We start from the raw sequence: 19,601 nt of genomic DNA on the forward strand, positions 1-19,601 counted from the left end.
AACGTAAATTAAAAAAAAATCATTTATACCAAAAGTGTATTTTTGAAAATTTTGTTTATAATTATTGCCTAACTCATTCAGTATTCCCAGACGGTCACCCATTCAAGTACTAACTGAACCCGAGATTGCTTGACTTCCGAGATCGGACGAGATCGGGTACTTTCAATCTGGTATGGAGATAGGCAGAATTATGTTTTGAATCTTGATTAACATTTTATGCCAAAAGCGTATTTTTGAAAATTTTGTTTTATAATCATTGCCTAACTCATTCAGTATTCCCAGACGGTCACCCATTCAAGTACTAACTGAACCCGAGATTGCTTGACTTCCGAGATCGCACGAGACCGGGTACTTTCAATCTGGTATGGAGATAGGCAGAATTATGTTTTGAATCTTGATTAATATGTTGTTAACGTAAATTAAAAAATCATTTTATACCAAAAGCCTATTTTTGAAAATTTTGTTTTATAATTATTGCCTAACTCATTCAGTATTCCCAAACGGTCACCCATTCAAGTACTAACTTAACCCGAGATTGCTTGACTTCCGAGATCGGGTACTTTCAATCTGGTATGGAGATAGGCAGAATAATGTTTAGAATCTTGATTAATATATTGTTAACGTAAATTAAAAAATCATTTTATACCAAAAGCGTATTTTTGAAAATTTTGTTTTATAATTATTGCCTAACTCATTCAGTATTCCCAGACGGTCACCCATTCAAGTACTAACTGAACCCGAGATTGCTTGACTTCCGAGATCGGGTACTTTCAATCTGGTATGGAGATAGGCAGAATTATGTTATGAATCTTGATTAACATTTTATGCCAAAAGCGTATTTTTGAAAATTTTGTTTTATAATCATTGCCTAACTCATTCAGTATTCCCAGACGGTCACCCATTCAAGTACTAACTGAACCCGAGATTGCTTGACTTCCGAGATCGCACGAGACCGGGTACTTTCAATCTGGTATGGAGATAGGCAGAATTATGTTTTGAATCTTGATTAATATGTTGTTAACGTAAATTAAAAAAATCATTTTATACCAAAAGCCTATTTTTGAAAATTTTGTTTTATAATTATTGCCTAACTCATTCAGTATTCCCAGACGGTCACCCATTCAAGTACTAACTGAACCCGAGATTGCTTGACTTCCGAGATCGGACGAGATCGGGTACTTTCAATCTGGTATGGAGATAGGCAGAATAATGTTTTGAATCTTGATTAATATATTGTTAACGTAGATTAAAAAAATCATTTTATACCAAAAGCGTATTTTTGAAAATTTTGTTTTATACTCATTGCCTAACTCATTCAGTATTCCCAGACGGTCACCCATCCAACTACTAACCGAACCCGAGATTGCTTGACTTCCGAGATCGGACGAGATCGGGTACTTTCAAACTGGTATGGAGAGAGGCAGAATTATGTTTTGAATCTTGATTAATATATTGTTAACGTAAATTAAAAAAATCATTTTATACCAAAAGTGTATTTTTGAAAATTTTGTTTTATAATTATTGCCTAACTCATTCAGTATTCCCAGACGGTCACCCATTCAAGTACTAACTGAACCCGAGATTGCTTGACTTCCGAGATCGGGTACTTTCAATCTGGTATGGAGATAGGCAGAATTATGTTTTGAATCTTGATTAATATGTTGTTAACGTAAATTAAAAAATCATTTTATACCAAAAGCCTATTTTTGAAAATTTTGTTTTATAATTATTGCCTAACTCATTCAGTATTCCCAAACGGTCACCCATTCAAGTACTAACTGAACCCGAGATTGCTTGACTTCCGAGATCGGACGAGATCGGGTACTTTCAATCTGGTATGGAGATAGGCAGTATAATGTTTTGAATCTTGATTAATATTTTGTTAACGTAAATTAAAAAATCATTTTATACCAAAAGCGTATTTTTGAAAATTTTGTTTTATAATTATTGCCTAACTCATTCAGTATTCCCAGACGGTCACCCATTCAAGTACTAACTGAACCCGAGATTGCTTGACTTCCGAGGTCGCACGAGACCGGGTACTTTCAATCTGGTATGGAGTAGGCAGAATAATGTTTTGAATCTTGATTAATATATTGTTAACGTAAATTAAAAAATCATTTTATACCAAAAGCGTATTTTTGAAAATTTTGTTTTATAATTATTGCCTAACTCATTCAGTATTCCCAGACGGTCACCCATTCAAGTACTAACTGAACCCGGGATTGCTTAACTTCCGAGATCGGACGAGATCGGGTACTTTCAATCTGGTATGGAGATAGGCAGAATTATGTTATGAATCTTGATTAACATTTTATGCCAAAAGCGTATTTTTGAAAATTTTGTTTTATAATCATTGCCTAACTCATTCAGTATTCCCAGACGGTCACCCATTCAAGTACTAACTGAACCCGAGATTGCTTGACTTCCGAGATCGCACGAGATCGGGTACTTTCAATCTGGTATGGAGATAGACAGAATAATGTTTTGAATCTTGATTAATATATTGTTAACGTAAATTAAAAAAAATCATTTTATACCAAAAGCGTATTTTTGAAAATTTTGTTTTATAATTATTGCCTAACTCATTCAGTATTCCCAGACGGTCACCCATTCAAGTACTAACTGAACCCGGGATTGCTTAACTTCCGAGATCGGACGAGATCGGGTACTTTCAATCTGGTATGGAGATAGGCAGAATTATGTTATGAATCTTGATTAACATTTTATGCCAAAAGCGTATTTTTGAAAATTTTGTTTTATAATCATTGCCTAACTCATTCAGTATTCCCAGACGGTCACCCATTCAAGTACTAACTGAACCCGAGATTGCTTGACTTCCGAGATCGCACGAGACCGGGTACTTTCAATCTGGTATGGAGATAGGCAGAATTATGTTTTGAATCTTGATTAATATGTTGTTAACGTAAATTAAAAAATCATTTTATACCAAAAGCCTATTTTTGAAAATTTTGTTTTATAATTATTGCCTAACTCATTCAGTATTCCCAAACGGTCACCCATTCAAGTACTAACTTAACCCGAGATTGCTTGACTTCCGAGATCGGACGAGATCGGGTACTTTCAATCTGGTATGGAGATAGGCAGAATAATGTTTAGAATCTTGATTAATATATTGTTAACGTAAATTAAAAAAATCATTTTATACCAAAAGCGTATTTTTGAAAATTTTGTTTTATAATTATTGCCTAACTCATTCAGTATTCCCAGACGGTCACCCATTCAAGTACTAACTGAACCCGAGATTGCTTGACTTCCGAGATCGGGTACTTTCAATCTGGTATGGAGATAGGCAGAATAATGTTTTGAATCTTGATTAATATATTGTTACCGTAAATTAAAAAAATCATTTTATACCAAAAGCGTATTTTTGAAAATTTTGTTTTATAATCATTGCCTAACTCATTCAGTATTCCCAGACGGTCACCCATTCAAGTACTAACTGAACCCGAGATTGCTTGACTTCCGAGATCGGACGAGATCGGGTGCTTTCAATCTGGTATGGAGATAGGCAGAATTATGTTATGAATCTTGATTAATATATTGTTACCGTAAATTAAAAAAATCATTTTATACCAAAAGCGTATTTTTGAAAATTTTGTTTTATAATCATTGCCTAACTCATTCAGTATTCCCAGACGGTCACCCATTCAAGTACTAACTGAACCCGAGATTGCTTGACTTCCGAGATCGGACGAGATCGGGTGCTTTCAATCTGGTATGGAGATAGGCAGAATAATGTTTTGAATCTTGATTAATATATTGTTAACGTAAATTAAAAAATCATTTTATACCAAAAGCGTATTTTTGAAAATTTTGTTTTATAATCATTGCCTAACTCATTCAGTATTCCCAGACGGTCACCCATCCAACTACTAACCGAACCCGAGATTGCTTGACTTCCGAGATCGGACGAGATCGGGTACTTTCAAACTGGTATGGAGATAGGCAGATTTATGTTTTGAATCTTGATTAATATATTGTTAACGTAAATTAAAAAATCATTTTTATACCAAAAGTGTATTTTTGAAAATTTTGTTTTATAATTATTGCCCAACTCATTCAGTATTCCCAGACGGTCACCCATTCAAGTACTAACTGAACCCGAGATTGCTTGACTTCCGAGATCGGACGAGATCGGGTACTTTCAATCTGGTATGGAGATAGGCAGAATTATGTTTTGAATCTTGATTAATATGTTGTTAACGTAAATTAAAAAATCATTTTATACCAAAAGCCTATTTTTGAAAATTTTGTTTTATAATTATTGCCTAACTCATTCAGTATTCCCAAACGGTCACCCATTCAAGTACTAACTTAACCCGAGATTGCTTGACTTCCGAGATCGGACGAGATCGGGTACTTTCAATCTGGTATGGAGATAGGCAGAATAATGTTTTGAATCTTGATTAATATATTGTTAACGTAAATTAAAAAAATCATTTTATACGAAAAGCGTATTTTTGAAAATTTTGTTTTATAATTATTGCCTAACTCATTCAGTATTCCCAGACGGTCACCCATTTAAGTACTAACTGAACCCGAGATTGCTTGACTTCCGAGATCGGGTACTTTCAATCTGGTATGGAGATAGGCAGAATTATGTTATGAATCTTGATTAATATGTTGTTAACGTAAATTAAAAAATCATTTTATACCAAAAGCGTATTTTTGACAAATTTGTTTTATAATTATTGCCTAACTCATTCAGTATTCCCAGACGGTCACCCATTCAAGTACTAACTGAACCCGAGATTTCTTGACTTCCGAGATCGGACGAGATCGGGTACTTTCAATCTGGTATGGAGGTAGGCAGAATAATGTTTTGAATCTTGATTAATATATTGTTAACGTAAATTAAAAAAATCATTTTATACCAAAAGCGTATTTTTGAAAAATTTTGTTTTATAATCATTGCCTAACTCATTCAGTATTCCCAGACGGTCACCCATCCAACTACTAACCGAACCCGAGATTGCTTGACTTCCGAGATCGGACGAGATCGGCTACTTTCAAACTGGTATGGAGATAGGCAGACTTATGTTTTGAATCTTGATTAATATATTGTTAACGTAAATTAAAAAAATCATTTTATACCAAAAGTGTATTTTTGAAAATTTTGTTTTATAATTATTGCCCAACTCATTCAGTATTCCCAGACGGTCACCCACTCAAGTACTAACTGAACCCGAGATTGCTTGACTTCCGATATCGGACGAGATCGGGTACTTTCAATCTGGTATGGAGATAGGCAGAATTATGTTTTGAATCTTGATTAATATGTTGTTAACGTAAATTAAAAAATCATTTTATACCAAAAGCGTATTTTTGAAAATTTTGTTTTATAATTATTGCCTAACTCATTCAGTATTCCCAAACGGTCACCCATTTAAGTACTAACTGAACCCGAGATTGCTTGACTTCCGAGATCGGACGAGATCGGGTACTTTCAATCTGGTATGGAGATAGGCAGAATATGTTTTGAATCTTGATTAATATATTGTTAACGTAAATTAAAAAAATCATTTTATACCAAAAGCGTATTTTTGATAATTTTGTTTTATAATTATTGCCTAACTCATTCAGTATTCCCAGACGGTCACCCATTCAAGTACTAACTGAACCCGAGATTGCTTGACTTCCGAGATCGGACGAGATCGGGTACTTTCAATCTGGTATGGAGATAGGCAGAATTATGTTTTGAATCTTGATTAATATGTTGTTAACGTAAATTAAAAAATCATTTTATACCAAAAGCTTATTTTTGAAAATTTTGTTTTATAATTATTGCCTAACTCATTCAGTATTCCCAAACGGTCACCCATTTAAGTACTAACTGAACCCGAGATTGCTTGACTTCCGAGATCGGGTACTTTCAATCTGGTATGGAGATAGGCAGAATAATGTTTTGAATCTTGATTAATATGTTGTTAACGTAAATTTAAAAATCATTTTATACCAACAGCGTATTTTTGAAAATTTTGTTTCATAATTATTGCCTAACTCATTGAGTATTCCCAGACGGTCACTCATTCAAGTACTAACTGAACCCGAGATCGCTTGACTTCGGAGATCGGACGAGATCGGGTACTTTCAATCTGGTATGGAGATAGGCAGAATTATGTTTTGAATCTTGATTAATATATTGTTAACGTAAATTAAAAAAAATCATTTTATACCAAAAGCGTAATTTTGAAAATTTTGTTTTATAATCATTGCCTAACTCATTCAGTATTCCCAGACGGTCACCCATTCAAGTACTAACTGAACCCGAGATTGCTTGACTTCCTAGATCGGACGAGATCGGGTACTTTCAATCTGGTATGGAGATAGGCAGAATTATGTTTTGAATCTTGATTAATATGTTGTTAACGTAAATTTAAAAATCATTTTATACCAACAGCGTATTTTTGAAAATTTTGTTTCATAATTATTGCCTAACTCATTGAGTATTCCCAGACGGTCACTCATTCAAGTACTAACTGAACCCGAGATCGCTTGACTTCGGAGATCGGACGAGATCGGGTACTTTCAATCTGGTATGGAGATAGGCAGAATTATGTTTTGAATCTTGATTAATATATTGTTAACGTAAATTAAAAAAATCATTTTATACCAAAAGCGTAATTTTGAAAGTTTTGTTTTATAATCATTGCCTAACTCATTCAGTATTCCCAGACGGTCACCCATTCAAGTACTAACTGAACCCGAGATTGCTTGACTTCCGAGATCGGACGAGATCGGGTACTTTCAATCTGGTACGGAGATAGGCAGAATTATGTTTTGAATCTTGATTAATATGTTGTTAACGTAAATTTAAAAATCATTTTATACCAACAGCGTATTTTTGAAAATTTTGTTTCATAATTATTGCCTAACTCATTGAGTATTCCCAGACGGTCACTCATTCAAGTACTAACTGAACCCGAGATCGCTTGACTTCGGAGATCGGACGAGATCGGGTACTTTCAATCTGGTATGGAGATAGGCAGAATTATGTTTTGAATCTTGATTAATATATTGTTAACGTAAATTAAAAAAATCATTTTATACCAAAAGCGTAATTTTGAAAATTTTGTTTTATAATCATTGCCTAACTCATTCAGTATTCCCAGACGGTCACCCATTCAAGTACTAACTGAACCCGAGATTGCTTGACTTCCTAGATCGGACGAGATCGGGTACTTTCAATCTGGTATGGAGATAGGCAGAATTATGTTTTGAATCTTGATTAATATGTTGTTAACGTAAATTTAAAAATCATTTTATACCAACAGCGTATTTTGAAAATTTTGTTTCATAATTATTGCCTAACTCATTGAGTATTCCCAGACGGTCACTCATTCAAGTACTAACTGAACCCGAGATCGCTTGACTTCGGAGATCGGACGAGATCGGGTACTTTCAATCTGGTATGGAGATAGGCAGAATTATGTTTTGAATCTTGATTAATATATTGTTAACGTAAATTAAAAAAATCATTTTATACCAAAAGCGTAATTTTGAAAATTTTGTTTTATAATCATTGCCTAACTCATTCAGTATTCCCAGACGGTCACCCATTCAAGTACTAACTGAACCCGAGATTGCTTGACTTCCGAGATCGGACGAGATCGGGTACTTTCAATCTGGTACGGAGATAGCCAGAATACTGTATTGAATCTTGATTAATATGTTGTTAACGTAAATTAAAAAATCATTCTATACCAAAAGCGTATTTTTGAAAATTTTGTTTTATAATTATTGCCTAACTCATTCAGTATTCCCAGACGGTCACTCATTCAAGTACTAACTAAACCCGAGATTGCTTGACTTTCGAGATCGAACGAGATCGGGTACTTTCAATCTGGTATGGAGATAGGCAGAATACTGTATTGAATCTTGATTAATATATTGTTAAGTTAAATTAAAAAAAATATTTTATACCAAAAGCGTATTTTTGAAAATTTTGATTTAAAATTATTGCCTAACATATTCAGTATTCCAAGACGGTCACCCATTCAAGTACTAACTGAACCCGAGTTTGCTTGACTTCCGAGATCGGACGAGATCGGGTACTTTCAATCTGGTATGGAGATAGGCAGAATTATGTTTTGAATCTTGATTAATATGTTGTTAACGTAAATTTAAAAATCATTTTATACCAAAAGCGTATTTTTGAAAATTTTGTTTTATAATTATTGCCTAACTCATTGAGTATTCCCAGACGGTCACTCATTCAAGTACTAACTGAACCCGAGATCGCTTGACTTCGGAGATCGGACGAGATCGGGTACTTTCAATCTGGTATGGAGATAGGCAGAATTATGTTTTGAATCTTGATTAATATATTGTTAACGTAAATTAAAAAAATCATTTTATACCAAAAGCGTATTTTTGAAAATTTTGTTTTATAATCATTGCCTAACTGATTCAGTATTCCCAGACGGTCACCCATTCAAGTACTAACTGAACCCGAGATTGCTTGACTTGCGAGATCGGACGAGATCGGGTACTTTCAATCTGGTATGGAGATAGGCAGAATACTTTATTGAATCTTGATTAATATATTGTTAAGGTAAATTAAAAAAATCATTTTATACCAAAAGCGTATTTTTAAAAATTTTGTTTTATAATCATTGCCTAACTCATTCAGTATTCCCAGACGGTCACCCATTCAAGTACTAACTGAACCCGAGATTGCTTGACTTCCTAGATCGGACGAGATCGGGTACTTTCAATCTGGTACGGAGATAGGCAGAATACTGTATTGAATCTTGATTAATATGTTGTTAACGTAAATTAAAAAATCATTTTATACCAAAAGCGTATTTTTGAAAATTTTGTTTTATAATTATTGCCTAACTCATTCAGTATTCCCAGACGGTCACTCATTCAAGTACTAACTAAACCCGAGATTGCTTGACTTTCGAGATCGAACGAGATCGGGTACTTTCAATCTGGTATGGAGATAGGCAGAATACTGTATTGAATCTTGATTAATATATTGTTAATTTAAATTAAAAAAATTATTTTATACCAAAAGCGTATTTTTGAAAATTTTGATTTAAAATTATTGCCTAACTCATTCAGTATTCCCAGACGGTCACCCATTCAAGTACTAACTGAACCCGAGATTGCTTGACTTCCGAGATCGGACGAGATCGGGTACTTTCAATCTGGTATGGAGATAGGCAGAATACTTTATTGAATCTTGATTAATATATTGTTAAGGTAAATTAAAAAAATCATTTTATACCAAAAGCGTATTTTTAAAAATTTTGTTTTATAATCATTGCCTAACTCATTCAGTATTCCCAGACGGTCACCCATTCAAGTACTAACTGAACCCGAGATTGCTTGACTTCCGAGATCGGACGAGATCGGGTACTTTCAATCTGGTATGGAGATAGGCAGAATTATGTTTTGAATCTTGATTAATATGTTGTTAACGTAAATTAAAAAATCATTTTATACCAAAAGCGTATTTTTAAAAATTTTGTTTTATAATTATTGCCTAACTCATTCAGTATTCCCAGACGGTCACCCATTCAAGTACTAACTGAACCCGAGATTGCTTGACTTCCGAGATCGGACGAGATCGGGTACTTTCAATCTGGTATGGAGATAGGCAGAATACTTTATTGAATCTTGATTAATATATTGTTAAGGTAAATTAAAAAAATCATTTTATACCAAAAGCGTATTTTTAAAAATTTTGTTTTATAATCATTGCCTAACTCATTCAGTATTCCCAGACGGTCACCCATTCAAGTACTAACTGAACCCGAGATTGCTTGACTTCCGAGATCGGACGAGATCGGGTACTTTCAATCTGGTGGAGATAGGCAGAATTATGTTTTGAATCTTGATTAATATGTTGTTAACGTAAATTAAAAAATCATTTTATACCAAAAGCGTATTTTTAAAAATTTTGTTTTATAATTATTGCCTAACTCAATCAGTATTCCCAGACGGTCACCCATTCAAGTACTAACTGAACCCGAGATTGCTTGACTTCCGAGATCGGACGAGATCGGGTACTTTCAATCTGGTATGGAGATAGGCAGAATACTTTATTGAATCTTGATTAATATATTGTTAAGGTAAATTAAAAAAATCATTTTATACCAAAAGCGTATTTTTAAAAATTTTGTTTTATAATCATTGCCTAACTCATTCAGTATTCCCAGACGGTCACCCATTCAAGTACTAACTGAACCCGAGATTGCTTGACTTCCGAGATCGGACGAGATCGGGTACTTTCAATCTGGTATGGAGATAGGCAGAATACTTTATTGAATCTTGATTAATATATTGTTAAGGTAAATTAAAAAAATCATTTTATACCAAAAGCGTATTTTTAAAAATTTTGTTTTATAATCATTGCCTAACTCATTCAGTATTCCCAGACGGTCACCCATTCAAGTACTAACTGAACCCGAGATTGCTTGACTTCCGAGATCGGACGAGATCGGGTACTTTCAATCTGGTATGGAGATAGGCAGAATTATGTTTTGAATCTTGATTAATATGTTGTTAACGTAAATTAAAAAATCATTTTATACCAAAAGCGTATTTTTAAAAATTTTGTTTTATAATTATTGCCTAACTCATTCAGTATTCCCAGACGGTCACCCATTCAAGTACTAACTGAACCCGAGATTGCTTGACTTCCGAGATCGGGTACTTTCAATCTGGTATGTAGTTAGGCAGAATTATGTTTTGAATCTTGATTAATATATTGTTAAAGTAAATTAAAAAATCATTTTATACCAAAAGCGTTTAATTTGAAAATTTTGTTTTATAATCATTGCCTAAATCATTCTGTATTCCCAGACGGTCACCCATTCAAGTACTAACTGAACGAGAGATTGCTTGACTTCCGAGATCGGGTACTTTCAATCTGGTATGGAGATAGGCAGAATACTTTATTGAATCTTGACTAATATATTGTTAAGGTAAATTAAAAAATCATTTTATACCAAAAGCGTATTTTTGAAAATTTTGTTTTATAATCATTGCCTAACTCATTCAGTATTCCCAGACGGTCACCCATTCAAGTACTAACCGAACCCGAGTTTGCTTGACTTCCGAGATCGAACGAGATCGGGTACTTTCAATCTGGTATGGAGATAGGCAGAATTATGTTTTGAATCTTGATTAATATGTTGTTAACGTAAATTAAAAAATCATTTTATACCAAAAGCGTATTTTTGAAAATTTTGTTTTATAATTATTGCCTAACTCATTCAGTATTCCCAGACGGTCACCCATTCAAGTACTAACTGAACCCGAGATTGCTTGACTTCCGAGATCGGACGAGATCGGGTACTTTCAATCTGGTATGGAGATAGGCAGAATTATGTTTTGAATCTTGATTAATATGTTGTTAACGTAAATTAAAAAATCATTTTATACCAAAAGCGTATTTTTGAAAATTTTGTTTTATAATTATTGCCTAACTCATTCAGTATTCCCAAACGGTCACCCATTTAAGTACTAACTGAACCCGAGATTGCTTGACTTCCGAGATCGGACGAGATCGGGTACTTTCAATCTGGTATGGAGATAGGCAGAATAATGTTTTGAATCTTGATTAATATATTGTTAACGTAAATTAAAAAAATCATTTTATACCAAAAGCGTATTTTTGATAATTTTGTTTTATAATTATTGCCTAACTCATTCAGAATTCCCAGACGGTCACCCATTCAAGTACTAACTGAACCCGAGATTGCTTGACTTCCGAGATCGGGTACTTTCAATCTGGTATGGAGATAGGCAGAATTATGTTTTGAATCTTGATTAATATGTTGTTAACGTAAATTAAAAAATCATTTTATACCAAAAGCGTATTTTTGATAATTTTGTTTTATAATTATTGCCTAACTCATTCAGTATTCCCAAACGGTCACCCATTTAAGTACTAACTGAACCCGAGATTGCTTGACTTCCGAGATCGGGTACTTTCAATCTGGTATGGAGATAGGCAGAATAATGTTTTGAATCTTGATTAATATATTGTTAACGTAAATTAAAAAAATCATTTTATACCAAAAGCGTATTTTGAAAATTTTGTTTTATAATTATTGCCTAACTCACTCAGTATTCCCAGACGGTCACCCATTCAAGTACTAACTGAACCCGAGATTGCTTGACTTCCGAGATCGGACGAGATCGGGTACTTTCAATCTGGTATGGAGATAGGCAGAATTATGTTTTGAATCTTGATTAATATGTTGTTAACGTAAATTAAAAAATCATTTTATACCAAAAGCGTATTTTTGAAAATTTTGTTTCATAATTATTGCCTAACTCATTGAGTATTCCCAGACGGTCACTCATTCAAGTACTAACTGAACCCGAGATCGCTTGACTTCGGAGATCGGACGAGATCGGGTACTTTCAATCTGGTATGGAGATAGGCAGAATTATGTTTTGAATCTTGATTAATATATTGTTAACGTAAATTAAAAAAAATCATTTTATACCAAAAGCGTAATTTTGAAAATTTTGTTTTATAATCATTGCCTAACTCATTCAGTATTCCCAGACGGTCACCCATTCAAGTACTAACTGAACCCGAAATTGCTTGACTTCCGAGATCGGACGAGATCGGGTACTTTCAATCTGGTACGGAGATAGGCAGAATACTCTATTGAATCTTGATTAATATGTTGTTAACGTAAATTAAAAAATCATTTTATACCAAAAGCGTATTTTTGAAAAATTTTGTTTTATAATCATTGCCTAACTCATTCAGTATTCCCAGACGGTCACCCATTCAAGTACTAACTGAACCCGAAATTGCTTGACTTCCGAGATCGGACGAGATCGGGTACTTTCAATCTGGTATGGAGATAGGCAGAACTATGTTTTGAATCTTGATTAATATTTTGTTAACGTAAATTAAAAAATCATTTTATACCAAAAGCGTATTTTTTAAAATTTTGTTTTATAATTATTGCCTAAATCATTCAGTATTCCCAGACGGTCACCCATTCAAGTACTAACTGAACCCGAGATTGCTTGACTTCCGAGATCGGACGAGATCGGGTACTTTCAATCTGGTATGGAGATAGGCAGAATAATGTTTTGAATCTTGATTAATATATTGTTAAGGTAAATTAAAAAATCATTTTATACCAAAAGCGTATTTTTGAAAATTTAGTTTTATAATTATTGCCTAACTCATTCAGTATTCCCAGACGGTCACCCATTCAAGTACTAACTGAACCCGAGATTGCTTGACTTCCGAGATCGGACGAGATCGGGTACTTTCAATCTGGTATGGAGATAGACAGAATAATGTTTTGAATCTTGATTAATATATTGTTAACGTAAATTAAAAAAATCATTTTATACCAAAAGCGTATTTTTGAAAATTTAGTTTTATAATCATTGCCTAACTCATTCAGTATTCCCAGACGGTCACCCATTCAAGTACTAACTGAACCCGAGATTGCTTGACTTCCGAGATCGGGCGAGATCGGGTACTTTCAATCTGGTATGGAGATAGGCAGAATAATGTTTTGAATCTTGATTAATATATTGTTAACGTAAATTAAAAAAATCATTTTATACCAAAAGCGTATTTTTGAAAATTTAGTTTTATAATCATTGCCTAACTCATTCAGTATTCCCAGACGGTCACCCATTCAAGTACTAACTGAACCCGAGATTGCTTGACTTCCGTGATCGGACGAGATCGGGTACTTTCAATCTGGTATGGAGATAGGGAGAATTATGTTTTGAATCTTGATTAATATGTTGTTAACGTAAATTAAAAAATCATTTTATACCAAAAGCGTATTTTTAAAAATTTTGTTTTATAATTATTGCCTAAATCATTCAGTATTCCCAGACGGTCACCCATTCAAATACTAACTGAACCCGAGATTGCTTGACTTCCGAGATCGGACGAAATCGGGTACTTTCAATCTGGTATGGAGATAGGCAGAATAATGTTTTGAATCTTGATTAATATATTGTTAAGGTAAATTAAAAAATCATTTTATACCAAAAGCGTATTTTTGAAAATTTAGTTTTATAATTATTGCCTAACTCATTCAGTATTCCCAGACGGTCACCCATTCAAGTACTAACTGAACCCGAGATTGCTTGACTTCCGAGATCGGACGAGATCGGGTACTTTCAATCTGGTATGGAGATAGACAGAATAATGTTTTGAATCTTGATTAATATATTGTTAACGTAAATTAAAAAAATCATTTTATACCAAAAGCGTATTTTTGAAAATTTAGTTTTATAATCATTGCCTAACTCATTCAGTATTCCCAGACGGTCACCCATTCAAGTACTAACTGAACCCGAGATTGCTTGACTTCCGAGATCGGGCGAGATCGGGTACTTTCAATCTGGTATGGAGATAGGCAGAATAATGTTTTGAATCTTGATTAATATATTGTTAACGTAAATTAAAAAAATCATTTTATACCAAAAGCGTATTTTTGAAAATTTAGTTTTATAATCATTGCCTAACTCATTCAGTATTCCCAGACGGTCACCCATTCAAGTACTAACTGAACCCGAGATTGCTTGACTTCCGTGATCGGACGAGATCGGGTACTTTCAATCTGGTATGGAGATAGGGAGAATTATGTTTTGAATCTTGATTAATATGTTGTTAACGTAAATTAAAAAATCATTTTATACCAAAAGCGTATTTTTAAAAATTTTGTTTTATAATTATTGCCTAAATCATTCAGTATTCCCAGACGGTCACCCATTCAAATACTAACTGAACCCGAGATTGCTTGACTTCCGAGATCGGACGAAATCGGGTACTTTCAATCTGGTATGGAGATAGGCAGAATAATGTTTTGAATCTTGATTAATATATTGTTAAGGTAAATTAAAAAATCATTTTATACTAAAAGCGTATTTTTGAAAATTTAGTTTTATAATTATTGCCTAACTCATTCAGTATTCCCAGACGGTCACCCATTCAAGTACTAACTGAACCCGAGATTGCTTGACTTCCGAGATCGGGCGAGATCGGGTACTTTCAATCTGGTATGGAGATAGGCAGAATAATGTTTTGAATCTTGATTAATATATTGTTAACGTAAATTAAAAAAATCATTTTATACCAAAAGCGTATTTTTGAAAATTTAGTTTTATAATCATTGCCTAACTCATTCAGTATTCCCAGACGGTCACCCATTCAAGTACTAACTGAACCCGAGATTGCTTGACTTCCGAGATCGGACGAGATCGGGTACTTTCAATCTGGTATGGAGATAGGCAGAAAAATGTTTTGAATCTTGATTAATATATTGTTAACGTAAATTAAAAAATTCATTTTATACCAAAAGCGTATTTTTGAAAATTTTGTTTTATAATCATTGCCTAACTCATTCAGTATTCCCAGACGGTCACCCATTCAAGTACTAACTGAACCCGAGATTGCTTGACTTCCGAGATCGGACGAGATCGGGTACTTTCTATCTGGTATGGAGATAGGCACAATACTGTATTGAATCTTGATTAATATATTGTTAAGGTAAATTAAAAAATCATTTTATACCAGAAGGGAATTTTTGAAAATTTAGTTTTATAATTATTGCCTAACTCATTCAGTATTCCCAGACGGTCACCCATTCAAGTACTAACTGAACCCGAGATTGCTTGACTTCCGAGATCGGGTACTTTCAATCTGGTATGGACATAGGCAGAATTATGTTTTGAATCTTGATTAATATGTTGTTAACGTAAATTAAAAAATCATTTTATACCAAAAGCGTATTTTTAAAAAATTTGTTTTATAATTATTGCCTAACTCATTCAGTATTCCCAGACGGTCACCCATTCAAGTACTAACTGAACCCGAGATTGCTTGACTTCCGAGATCGGACGAGATCGGGTACTTTCAATCTGGTATGGAGATAGACAGAATAATGTTTTGAATCTTGATTAATATATTGTTAACCTAAATTAAAAAAATCATTTTATACCAAAAGGGTATTTTTGAAAATTTAGTTTTATAATCATTGCCTAACTCATTCAGTATTCCCAGACGGTCACCCATTCAAGTACTAACTGAATCCGAGATTGCTTGACTTCCGAGATCGGGTACTTTCAATCTGGTATGGAGATAGGCAGAATAATGTTTTGAATCTTGATTAATATATTGTTAACGTAAATTAAAAAATCATTTTATACCAAAAGCGTATTTTTGAAAATTTTGTTTTATAATCATTGCCTAACTCATTCAGTATTCCCAGACGGTCACCCATTCAAGTACTAACTGAACCCGAGATTGCTTGACTTCCGAGAGCGGACGAGATCGGGTACTTTCAATCTGGTATGGAGATAGGCAGAATACTGTATTGAATCTTGATTAATATATTGTTAAGGTAAATTAAAAAATCATTTTATACCAAAAGCGTATTTTTGAAAATTTAGTTTTATAATTATTGCCTAACTCATTCAGTATTCCCAGACGGTCACCCATTCAAGTACTAACTGAACCCGAGATTGCTTGACTTCCGAGATCGGACGAGATCGGGTACTTTCAATCTGGTATGGAGATAGGCAGAATAATGTTTTGAATCTTGATTAATATATTGTTAACGTAAATTAAAAAAATCATTTTATACCAAAAGCGTATTTTTGAAAATTTAGTTTTATAATCATCGCCTAACTCATTCAGTATTCCCAGACGGTCACCCATTCAAGTACTAACTGAACCCGAGATTGCTTGACTTCCGAGATCGGACGAGATCGGGTACTTTCAATCTGGTATGGAGATAGGCAGAATAATGTTTTGAATCTTGATTAATATATTGTTAACGTAAATTAAAAAAATCATTTTATACCAAAAGCGTATTTTTGAAAATTTTGTTTTATAATCATTGCCTAACTCATTCAGTATTCCCAGACGGTCACCCATTCAAGTACTAACTGAACCCGAGATTGCTTGACTTCCGTGATCGGACGAGATCGGGTACTTTCAATCTGGTATGGAGATAGGGAGAATTATGTTTTGAATCTTGATTAATATGTTGTTAACGTAAATTAAAAAATCATTTTATACCAAAAGCGTATTTTTAAAAATTTTGTTTTATAATTATTGCCTAAATCATTCAGTATTCCCAGACGGTCACCCATTCAAATACTAACTGAACCCGAGATTGCTTGACTTCCGAGATCGGGTACTTTCAATCTGGTATGGAGATAGGCAGAATAATGTTTTGAATCTTGATTAATATATTGTTAAGGTAAATTAAAAAATCATTTTATACTAAAAGCGTATTTTTGAAAATTTAGTTTTATAATTATTGCCTAACTCATTCAGTATTCCCAGACGGTCACCCATTCAAGTACTAACTGAACCCGAGATTGCTTGACTTCCGAGATCGGGCGAGATCGGGTACTTTCAATCTGGTATGGAGATAGGCAGAATAATGTTTTGAATCTTGATTAATATATTGTTAACGTAAATTAAAAAAATCATTTTATACCAAAAGCGTATTTTTGAAAATTTAGTTTTATAATCATTGCCTAACTCATTCAGTATTCCCAGACGGTCACCCATTCAAGTACTAACTGAACCCGAGATTGCTTGACTTCCGAGATCGGACGAGATCGGGTACTTTCAATCTGGTATGGAGATAGGCAGAATAATGTTTTGAATCTTGATTAATATATTGTTAACGTAAATTAAAAAAAACATTTTATACCAAAAGCGTATTTTTGAAAATTTTGTTTTATAATCATTGCCTAACTCATTCAGTATTCCCAGACGGTCACCCATTCAAGTACTAACCGAACCCGAGATTGCTTGACTTCCGAGATCGGACGAGATCGGCTACTTTCAAACTGGTATGGAGATTGGCAGATTTATGTTTTGAATCTTGATTAATATATTGTTAACGTAAATTAAAAAAATCATTTTATACCAAAAGTGTATTTTTGAAAATTTTGTTTTATAATTATTGCCCAACTCATTCAGTATTCCCAGACGGTCACCCATTCAAGTACTAACTGAACCCGAGATTGCTTGACTTCCGAGATCGGACGAGATCGGGTACTTTCAATCTGGTATGGAGATAGGCAGAATTATGTTTTGAATCTTGATTAATATGTTGTTAACGTAAATTAAAAAATCATTTTATACCAAAAGCGTATTTTTGAAAATTTTGTTTTATAATTATTGCCTAACTCATTCAGTATTCCCAAACGGTCACCCATTTAAGTACTAACTGAACCCGAGATTGCTTGACTTCCGAGATCGGACGAGATCGGGTACTTTCATTCTGGTATGGAGATAGGCAGAATAATGTTTTGAATCTTGATTAATATATTGTTAACGTAAATTAAAAAAATCATTTTATACCAAAAGCGTATTTTTGATAATTTTGTTTTATAATTATTGCCTAACTCATTCAGAATTCCCAGACGGTCACCCATTCAAGTACTAACTGAACCCGAGATTGCTTGACTTCCGAGATCGGGTACTTTCAATCTGGTATGGAGATAGGCAGAATTATGTTTTGAATCTTGATTAATATGTTGTTAACGTAAATTAAAAAATCATTTTATACCAAAAGCGTATTTTTGATAATTTTGTTTTATAATTATTGCCTAACTCATTCAGTATTCCCAAACGGTCACCCATTTAAGTACTAACTGAACCCGAGATTGCTTGACTTCCGAGATCGGGTACTTTCAATCTGGTATGGAGATAGGCAGAATAATGTTTTGAATCTTGATTAATATATTGTTAACGTAAATTAAAAAAATCATTTTATACCAAAAGCGTATTTTTGAAAATTTTGTTTTATAATTATTGCCTAACTCACTCAGTATTCCCAGACGGTCACCCATTCAAGTACTAACTGAACCCGAGATTGCTTGACTTCCGAGATCGGACGAGATCGGGTACTTTCAATCTGGTATGGAGATAGGCAGAATTATGTTTTGAATCTTGATTAATATGTTGTTAACGTAAATTAAAAAATCATTTTATACCAAAAGCGTATTTTTGAAAATTTTGTTTCATAATTATTGCCTAACTCATTGAGTATTCCCAGACGGTCACTCATTCAAGTACTAACTGAACCCGAGATCGCTTGACTTCGGAGATCGGACGAGATCGGGTACTTTCAATCTGGTATGGAGATAGGCAGAATTATGTTTTGAATCTTGATTAATATATTGTTAACGTAAATTAAAAAAATCATTTTATACCAAAAGCGTAATTTTGAAAATTTTGTTTTATAATCATTGCCTAACTCATTCAGTATTCCCAGACGGTCACCCATTCAAGTACTAACTGAACCCGAAATTGCTTGACTTCCGAGATCGGACGAGATCGGGTACTTTCAATCTGGTACGGAGATAGGCAGAATACTCTATTGAATCTTGATTAATATGTTGTTAACGTAAATTAAAAAATCATTTTATACCAAAAGCGTATTTTTGAAAATTTTGTTTTATAATCATTGCCTAACTCATTCAGTATTCCCAGACGGTCACCCATTCAAGTACTAACTGAACCCGAAATTGCTTGACTTCCGAGATCGGACGAGATCGGGTACTTTCAATCTGGTATGGAGATAGGCAGAACTATG

General features: G+C 33.6%; 18 non-coding genes and 71 pseudogenes across 18 annotated transcripts; all 89 read right to left on the reverse strand.

Annotated features, from left to right (window-relative positions):
• Window positions 1–65: 65 nt before the first annotated feature.
• On the reverse strand, window positions 66–184 carry LOC149722967 (5S ribosomal RNA). Its single transcript, XR_016387090.1, has one exon. It is a non-coding gene; the product is annotated as a 5S ribosomal RNA (ribosomal RNA).
• Window positions 185–257: 73 nt separating this feature from the next.
• LOC149722968 (5S ribosomal RNA) lies at window positions 258–376 on the reverse strand (annotated as a pseudogene).
• Window positions 377–475: 99 nt separating this feature from the next.
• On the reverse strand, window positions 476–584 carry LOC149722969 (5S ribosomal RNA; annotated as a pseudogene).
• Window positions 585–683: 99 nt separating this feature from the next.
• Window positions 684–792, reverse strand: LOC149722970 (5S ribosomal RNA; annotated as a pseudogene).
• Window positions 793–865: 73 nt separating this feature from the next.
• On the reverse strand, window positions 866–984 carry LOC149722971 (5S ribosomal RNA; annotated as a pseudogene).
• Window positions 985–1,084: 100 nt separating this feature from the next.
• On the reverse strand, window positions 1,085–1,203 carry LOC149722972 (5S ribosomal RNA). Its single transcript, XR_016387091.1, has one exon. It is a non-coding gene; the product is annotated as a 5S ribosomal RNA (ribosomal RNA).
• Window positions 1,204–1,303: 100 nt separating this feature from the next.
• On the reverse strand, window positions 1,304–1,422 carry LOC149722973 (5S ribosomal RNA; annotated as a pseudogene).
• A 100-nt stretch (window positions 1,423–1,522) lies between these two features.
• LOC149722974 (5S ribosomal RNA) lies at window positions 1,523–1,631 on the reverse strand (annotated as a pseudogene).
• Window positions 1,632–1,730: 99 nt separating this feature from the next.
• LOC149722975 (5S ribosomal RNA) lies at window positions 1,731–1,849 on the reverse strand (annotated as a pseudogene).
• Window positions 1,850–1,948: 99 nt separating this feature from the next.
• Window positions 1,949–2,066, reverse strand: LOC149722976 (5S ribosomal RNA; annotated as a pseudogene).
• A 99-nt stretch (window positions 2,067–2,165) lies between these two features.
• LOC149722977 (5S ribosomal RNA) lies at window positions 2,166–2,284 on the reverse strand. The gene has a single exon (XR_016387100.1). It is a non-coding gene; the product is annotated as a 5S ribosomal RNA (ribosomal RNA).
• A 73-nt stretch (window positions 2,285–2,357) lies between these two features.
• On the reverse strand, window positions 2,358–2,476 carry LOC149722978 (5S ribosomal RNA; annotated as a pseudogene).
• A 101-nt stretch (window positions 2,477–2,577) lies between these two features.
• LOC149722979 (5S ribosomal RNA) lies at window positions 2,578–2,696 on the reverse strand. Its single transcript, XR_016387111.1, has one exon. It is a non-coding gene; the product is annotated as a 5S ribosomal RNA (ribosomal RNA).
• A 73-nt stretch (window positions 2,697–2,769) lies between these two features.
• Window positions 2,770–2,888, reverse strand: LOC149722980 (5S ribosomal RNA; annotated as a pseudogene).
• A 99-nt stretch (window positions 2,889–2,987) lies between these two features.
• LOC149722981 (5S ribosomal RNA) lies at window positions 2,988–3,106 on the reverse strand. The gene has a single exon (XR_016387082.1). It is a non-coding gene; the product is annotated as a 5S ribosomal RNA (ribosomal RNA).
• Window positions 3,107–3,206: 100 nt separating this feature from the next.
• LOC149722982 (5S ribosomal RNA) lies at window positions 3,207–3,315 on the reverse strand (annotated as a pseudogene).
• A 100-nt stretch (window positions 3,316–3,415) lies between these two features.
• Window positions 3,416–3,534, reverse strand: LOC149722983 (5S ribosomal RNA). The gene has a single exon (XR_016387026.1). It is a non-coding gene; the product is annotated as a 5S ribosomal RNA (ribosomal RNA).
• A 100-nt stretch (window positions 3,535–3,634) lies between these two features.
• On the reverse strand, window positions 3,635–3,753 carry LOC149722984 (5S ribosomal RNA). The gene has a single exon (XR_016387088.1). It is a non-coding gene; the product is annotated as a 5S ribosomal RNA (ribosomal RNA).
• Window positions 3,754–3,852: 99 nt separating this feature from the next.
• Window positions 3,853–3,971, reverse strand: LOC149722985 (5S ribosomal RNA; annotated as a pseudogene).
• Window positions 3,972–4,071: 100 nt separating this feature from the next.
• Window positions 4,072–4,190, reverse strand: LOC149722986 (5S ribosomal RNA; annotated as a pseudogene).
• A 99-nt stretch (window positions 4,191–4,289) lies between these two features.
• On the reverse strand, window positions 4,290–4,408 carry LOC149722987 (5S ribosomal RNA). Its single transcript, XR_016387083.1, has one exon. It is a non-coding gene; the product is annotated as a 5S ribosomal RNA (ribosomal RNA).
• A 100-nt stretch (window positions 4,409–4,508) lies between these two features.
• LOC149722988 (5S ribosomal RNA) lies at window positions 4,509–4,617 on the reverse strand (annotated as a pseudogene).
• A 99-nt stretch (window positions 4,618–4,716) lies between these two features.
• Window positions 4,717–4,835, reverse strand: LOC149722989 (5S ribosomal RNA; annotated as a pseudogene).
• Window positions 4,836–4,936: 101 nt separating this feature from the next.
• Window positions 4,937–5,055, reverse strand: LOC149722990 (5S ribosomal RNA; annotated as a pseudogene).
• A 100-nt stretch (window positions 5,056–5,155) lies between these two features.
• LOC149722991 (5S ribosomal RNA) lies at window positions 5,156–5,274 on the reverse strand (annotated as a pseudogene).
• Window positions 5,275–5,373: 99 nt separating this feature from the next.
• Window positions 5,374–5,492, reverse strand: LOC149722992 (5S ribosomal RNA; annotated as a pseudogene).
• Window positions 5,493–5,591: 99 nt separating this feature from the next.
• On the reverse strand, window positions 5,592–5,710 carry LOC149722993 (5S ribosomal RNA). The gene has a single exon (XR_016387093.1). It is a non-coding gene; the product is annotated as a 5S ribosomal RNA (ribosomal RNA).
• A 99-nt stretch (window positions 5,711–5,809) lies between these two features.
• On the reverse strand, window positions 5,810–5,918 carry LOC149722994 (5S ribosomal RNA; annotated as a pseudogene).
• A 99-nt stretch (window positions 5,919–6,017) lies between these two features.
• Window positions 6,018–6,136, reverse strand: LOC149722995 (5S ribosomal RNA; annotated as a pseudogene).
• Window positions 6,137–6,237: 101 nt separating this feature from the next.
• LOC149722996 (5S ribosomal RNA) lies at window positions 6,238–6,356 on the reverse strand (annotated as a pseudogene).
• A 99-nt stretch (window positions 6,357–6,455) lies between these two features.
• LOC149722997 (5S ribosomal RNA) lies at window positions 6,456–6,574 on the reverse strand (annotated as a pseudogene).
• A 100-nt stretch (window positions 6,575–6,674) lies between these two features.
• Window positions 6,675–6,793, reverse strand: LOC149722998 (5S ribosomal RNA; annotated as a pseudogene).
• A 99-nt stretch (window positions 6,794–6,892) lies between these two features.
• Window positions 6,893–7,011, reverse strand: LOC149722999 (5S ribosomal RNA; annotated as a pseudogene).
• A 100-nt stretch (window positions 7,012–7,111) lies between these two features.
• Window positions 7,112–7,230, reverse strand: LOC149723000 (5S ribosomal RNA; annotated as a pseudogene).
• Window positions 7,231–7,328: 98 nt separating this feature from the next.
• LOC149723001 (5S ribosomal RNA) lies at window positions 7,329–7,447 on the reverse strand (annotated as a pseudogene).
• A 100-nt stretch (window positions 7,448–7,547) lies between these two features.
• Window positions 7,548–7,666, reverse strand: LOC149723002 (5S ribosomal RNA; annotated as a pseudogene).
• A 99-nt stretch (window positions 7,667–7,765) lies between these two features.
• Window positions 7,766–7,884, reverse strand: LOC149723003 (5S ribosomal RNA; annotated as a pseudogene).
• Window positions 7,885–7,984: 100 nt separating this feature from the next.
• On the reverse strand, window positions 7,985–8,103 carry LOC149723004 (5S ribosomal RNA; annotated as a pseudogene).
• Window positions 8,104–8,202: 99 nt separating this feature from the next.
• LOC149723005 (5S ribosomal RNA) lies at window positions 8,203–8,321 on the reverse strand (annotated as a pseudogene).
• A 100-nt stretch (window positions 8,322–8,421) lies between these two features.
• Window positions 8,422–8,540, reverse strand: LOC149723006 (5S ribosomal RNA; annotated as a pseudogene).
• A 100-nt stretch (window positions 8,541–8,640) lies between these two features.
• LOC149723007 (5S ribosomal RNA) lies at window positions 8,641–8,759 on the reverse strand (annotated as a pseudogene).
• A 99-nt stretch (window positions 8,760–8,858) lies between these two features.
• LOC149723008 (5S ribosomal RNA) lies at window positions 8,859–8,977 on the reverse strand (annotated as a pseudogene).
• A 100-nt stretch (window positions 8,978–9,077) lies between these two features.
• Window positions 9,078–9,196, reverse strand: LOC149723009 (5S ribosomal RNA). Its single transcript, XR_016387094.1, has one exon. It is a non-coding gene; the product is annotated as a 5S ribosomal RNA (ribosomal RNA).
• Window positions 9,197–9,296: 100 nt separating this feature from the next.
• LOC149723010 (5S ribosomal RNA) lies at window positions 9,297–9,415 on the reverse strand. The gene has a single exon (XR_016387095.1). It is a non-coding gene; the product is annotated as a 5S ribosomal RNA (ribosomal RNA).
• A 99-nt stretch (window positions 9,416–9,514) lies between these two features.
• On the reverse strand, window positions 9,515–9,633 carry LOC149723011 (5S ribosomal RNA). The gene has a single exon (XR_016387096.1). It is a non-coding gene; the product is annotated as a 5S ribosomal RNA (ribosomal RNA).
• A 100-nt stretch (window positions 9,634–9,733) lies between these two features.
• On the reverse strand, window positions 9,734–9,850 carry LOC149723012 (5S ribosomal RNA; annotated as a pseudogene).
• Window positions 9,851–9,949: 99 nt separating this feature from the next.
• Window positions 9,950–10,068, reverse strand: LOC149723013 (5S ribosomal RNA; annotated as a pseudogene).
• A 100-nt stretch (window positions 10,069–10,168) lies between these two features.
• On the reverse strand, window positions 10,169–10,287 carry LOC149723014 (5S ribosomal RNA). Its single transcript, XR_016387097.1, has one exon. It is a non-coding gene; the product is annotated as a 5S ribosomal RNA (ribosomal RNA).
• Window positions 10,288–10,387: 100 nt separating this feature from the next.
• LOC149723015 (5S ribosomal RNA) lies at window positions 10,388–10,506 on the reverse strand. Its single transcript, XR_016387098.1, has one exon. It is a non-coding gene; the product is annotated as a 5S ribosomal RNA (ribosomal RNA).
• Window positions 10,507–10,605: 99 nt separating this feature from the next.
• Window positions 10,606–10,714, reverse strand: LOC149723016 (5S ribosomal RNA; annotated as a pseudogene).
• A 308-nt stretch (window positions 10,715–11,022) lies between these two features.
• On the reverse strand, window positions 11,023–11,141 carry LOC149723017 (5S ribosomal RNA; annotated as a pseudogene).
• Window positions 11,142–11,240: 99 nt separating this feature from the next.
• LOC149723018 (5S ribosomal RNA) lies at window positions 11,241–11,359 on the reverse strand. Its single transcript, XR_016387099.1, has one exon. It is a non-coding gene; the product is annotated as a 5S ribosomal RNA (ribosomal RNA).
• Window positions 11,360–11,458: 99 nt separating this feature from the next.
• On the reverse strand, window positions 11,459–11,577 carry LOC149723019 (5S ribosomal RNA; annotated as a pseudogene).
• Window positions 11,578–11,677: 100 nt separating this feature from the next.
• Window positions 11,678–11,786, reverse strand: LOC149723020 (5S ribosomal RNA; annotated as a pseudogene).
• Window positions 11,787–11,885: 99 nt separating this feature from the next.
• On the reverse strand, window positions 11,886–11,994 carry LOC149723021 (5S ribosomal RNA; annotated as a pseudogene).
• A 99-nt stretch (window positions 11,995–12,093) lies between these two features.
• On the reverse strand, window positions 12,094–12,212 carry LOC149723022 (5S ribosomal RNA; annotated as a pseudogene).
• A 99-nt stretch (window positions 12,213–12,311) lies between these two features.
• On the reverse strand, window positions 12,312–12,430 carry LOC149723023 (5S ribosomal RNA; annotated as a pseudogene).
• A 101-nt stretch (window positions 12,431–12,531) lies between these two features.
• LOC149723024 (5S ribosomal RNA) lies at window positions 12,532–12,650 on the reverse strand (annotated as a pseudogene).
• A 100-nt stretch (window positions 12,651–12,750) lies between these two features.
• On the reverse strand, window positions 12,751–12,869 carry LOC149723025 (5S ribosomal RNA; annotated as a pseudogene).
• A 99-nt stretch (window positions 12,870–12,968) lies between these two features.
• On the reverse strand, window positions 12,969–13,087 carry LOC149723026 (5S ribosomal RNA; annotated as a pseudogene).
• Window positions 13,088–13,186: 99 nt separating this feature from the next.
• LOC149723027 (5S ribosomal RNA) lies at window positions 13,187–13,305 on the reverse strand (annotated as a pseudogene).
• Window positions 13,306–13,405: 100 nt separating this feature from the next.
• On the reverse strand, window positions 13,406–13,524 carry LOC149723028 (5S ribosomal RNA; annotated as a pseudogene).
• Window positions 13,525–13,624: 100 nt separating this feature from the next.
• LOC149723029 (5S ribosomal RNA) lies at window positions 13,625–13,743 on the reverse strand (annotated as a pseudogene).
• Window positions 13,744–13,842: 99 nt separating this feature from the next.
• LOC149723030 (5S ribosomal RNA) lies at window positions 13,843–13,961 on the reverse strand (annotated as a pseudogene).
• Window positions 13,962–14,060: 99 nt separating this feature from the next.
• LOC149723031 (5S ribosomal RNA) lies at window positions 14,061–14,179 on the reverse strand (annotated as a pseudogene).
• A 100-nt stretch (window positions 14,180–14,279) lies between these two features.
• Window positions 14,280–14,398, reverse strand: LOC149723032 (5S ribosomal RNA; annotated as a pseudogene).
• A 100-nt stretch (window positions 14,399–14,498) lies between these two features.
• Window positions 14,499–14,617, reverse strand: LOC149723033 (5S ribosomal RNA; annotated as a pseudogene).
• Window positions 14,618–14,716: 99 nt separating this feature from the next.
• LOC149723034 (5S ribosomal RNA) lies at window positions 14,717–14,835 on the reverse strand (annotated as a pseudogene).
• Window positions 14,836–14,934: 99 nt separating this feature from the next.
• LOC149723035 (5S ribosomal RNA) lies at window positions 14,935–15,053 on the reverse strand (annotated as a pseudogene).
• Window positions 15,054–15,153: 100 nt separating this feature from the next.
• On the reverse strand, window positions 15,154–15,272 carry LOC149723036 (5S ribosomal RNA). The gene has a single exon (XR_016387101.1). It is a non-coding gene; the product is annotated as a 5S ribosomal RNA (ribosomal RNA).
• Window positions 15,273–15,372: 100 nt separating this feature from the next.
• On the reverse strand, window positions 15,373–15,491 carry LOC149723037 (5S ribosomal RNA; annotated as a pseudogene).
• Window positions 15,492–15,590: 99 nt separating this feature from the next.
• LOC149723038 (5S ribosomal RNA) lies at window positions 15,591–15,699 on the reverse strand (annotated as a pseudogene).
• Window positions 15,700–15,798: 99 nt separating this feature from the next.
• LOC149723039 (5S ribosomal RNA) lies at window positions 15,799–15,917 on the reverse strand (annotated as a pseudogene).
• Window positions 15,918–16,017: 100 nt separating this feature from the next.
• Window positions 16,018–16,126, reverse strand: LOC149723040 (5S ribosomal RNA; annotated as a pseudogene).
• Window positions 16,127–16,225: 99 nt separating this feature from the next.
• Window positions 16,226–16,344, reverse strand: LOC149723041 (5S ribosomal RNA; annotated as a pseudogene).
• Window positions 16,345–16,443: 99 nt separating this feature from the next.
• Window positions 16,444–16,562, reverse strand: LOC149723042 (5S ribosomal RNA). Its single transcript, XR_016387102.1, has one exon. It is a non-coding gene; the product is annotated as a 5S ribosomal RNA (ribosomal RNA).
• Window positions 16,563–16,662: 100 nt separating this feature from the next.
• On the reverse strand, window positions 16,663–16,781 carry LOC149723043 (5S ribosomal RNA; annotated as a pseudogene).
• A 100-nt stretch (window positions 16,782–16,881) lies between these two features.
• Window positions 16,882–17,000, reverse strand: LOC149723044 (5S ribosomal RNA; annotated as a pseudogene).
• Window positions 17,001–17,307: 307 nt separating this feature from the next.
• On the reverse strand, window positions 17,308–17,426 carry LOC149723045 (5S ribosomal RNA; annotated as a pseudogene).
• Window positions 17,427–17,526: 100 nt separating this feature from the next.
• Window positions 17,527–17,645, reverse strand: LOC149723046 (5S ribosomal RNA). The gene has a single exon (XR_016387103.1). It is a non-coding gene; the product is annotated as a 5S ribosomal RNA (ribosomal RNA).
• A 100-nt stretch (window positions 17,646–17,745) lies between these two features.
• Window positions 17,746–17,864, reverse strand: LOC149723047 (5S ribosomal RNA; annotated as a pseudogene).
• A 100-nt stretch (window positions 17,865–17,964) lies between these two features.
• Window positions 17,965–18,083, reverse strand: LOC149723048 (5S ribosomal RNA; annotated as a pseudogene).
• Window positions 18,084–18,182: 99 nt separating this feature from the next.
• Window positions 18,183–18,301, reverse strand: LOC149723049 (5S ribosomal RNA; annotated as a pseudogene).
• A 100-nt stretch (window positions 18,302–18,401) lies between these two features.
• LOC149723050 (5S ribosomal RNA) lies at window positions 18,402–18,510 on the reverse strand (annotated as a pseudogene).
• Window positions 18,511–18,609: 99 nt separating this feature from the next.
• On the reverse strand, window positions 18,610–18,718 carry LOC149723051 (5S ribosomal RNA; annotated as a pseudogene).
• Window positions 18,719–18,818: 100 nt separating this feature from the next.
• Window positions 18,819–18,937, reverse strand: LOC149723052 (5S ribosomal RNA; annotated as a pseudogene).
• Window positions 18,938–19,036: 99 nt separating this feature from the next.
• LOC149723053 (5S ribosomal RNA) lies at window positions 19,037–19,155 on the reverse strand (annotated as a pseudogene).
• Window positions 19,156–19,255: 100 nt separating this feature from the next.
• On the reverse strand, window positions 19,256–19,374 carry LOC149723054 (5S ribosomal RNA; annotated as a pseudogene).
• A 99-nt stretch (window positions 19,375–19,473) lies between these two features.
• LOC149723055 (5S ribosomal RNA) lies at window positions 19,474–19,592 on the reverse strand (annotated as a pseudogene).
• Between the last annotated feature and the right edge of the window lie 9 nt (window positions 19,593–19,601).

Source organism: Ciona robusta, unplaced genomic scaffold (genome assembly GCF_009617815.1).
Source record: "Ciona robusta unplaced genomic scaffold, ASM961781v2 AP042751.1".
NCBI classification, from domain to species: Eukaryota; Metazoa; Chordata; class Ascidiacea; order Phlebobranchia; family Cionidae; genus Ciona; species Ciona robusta.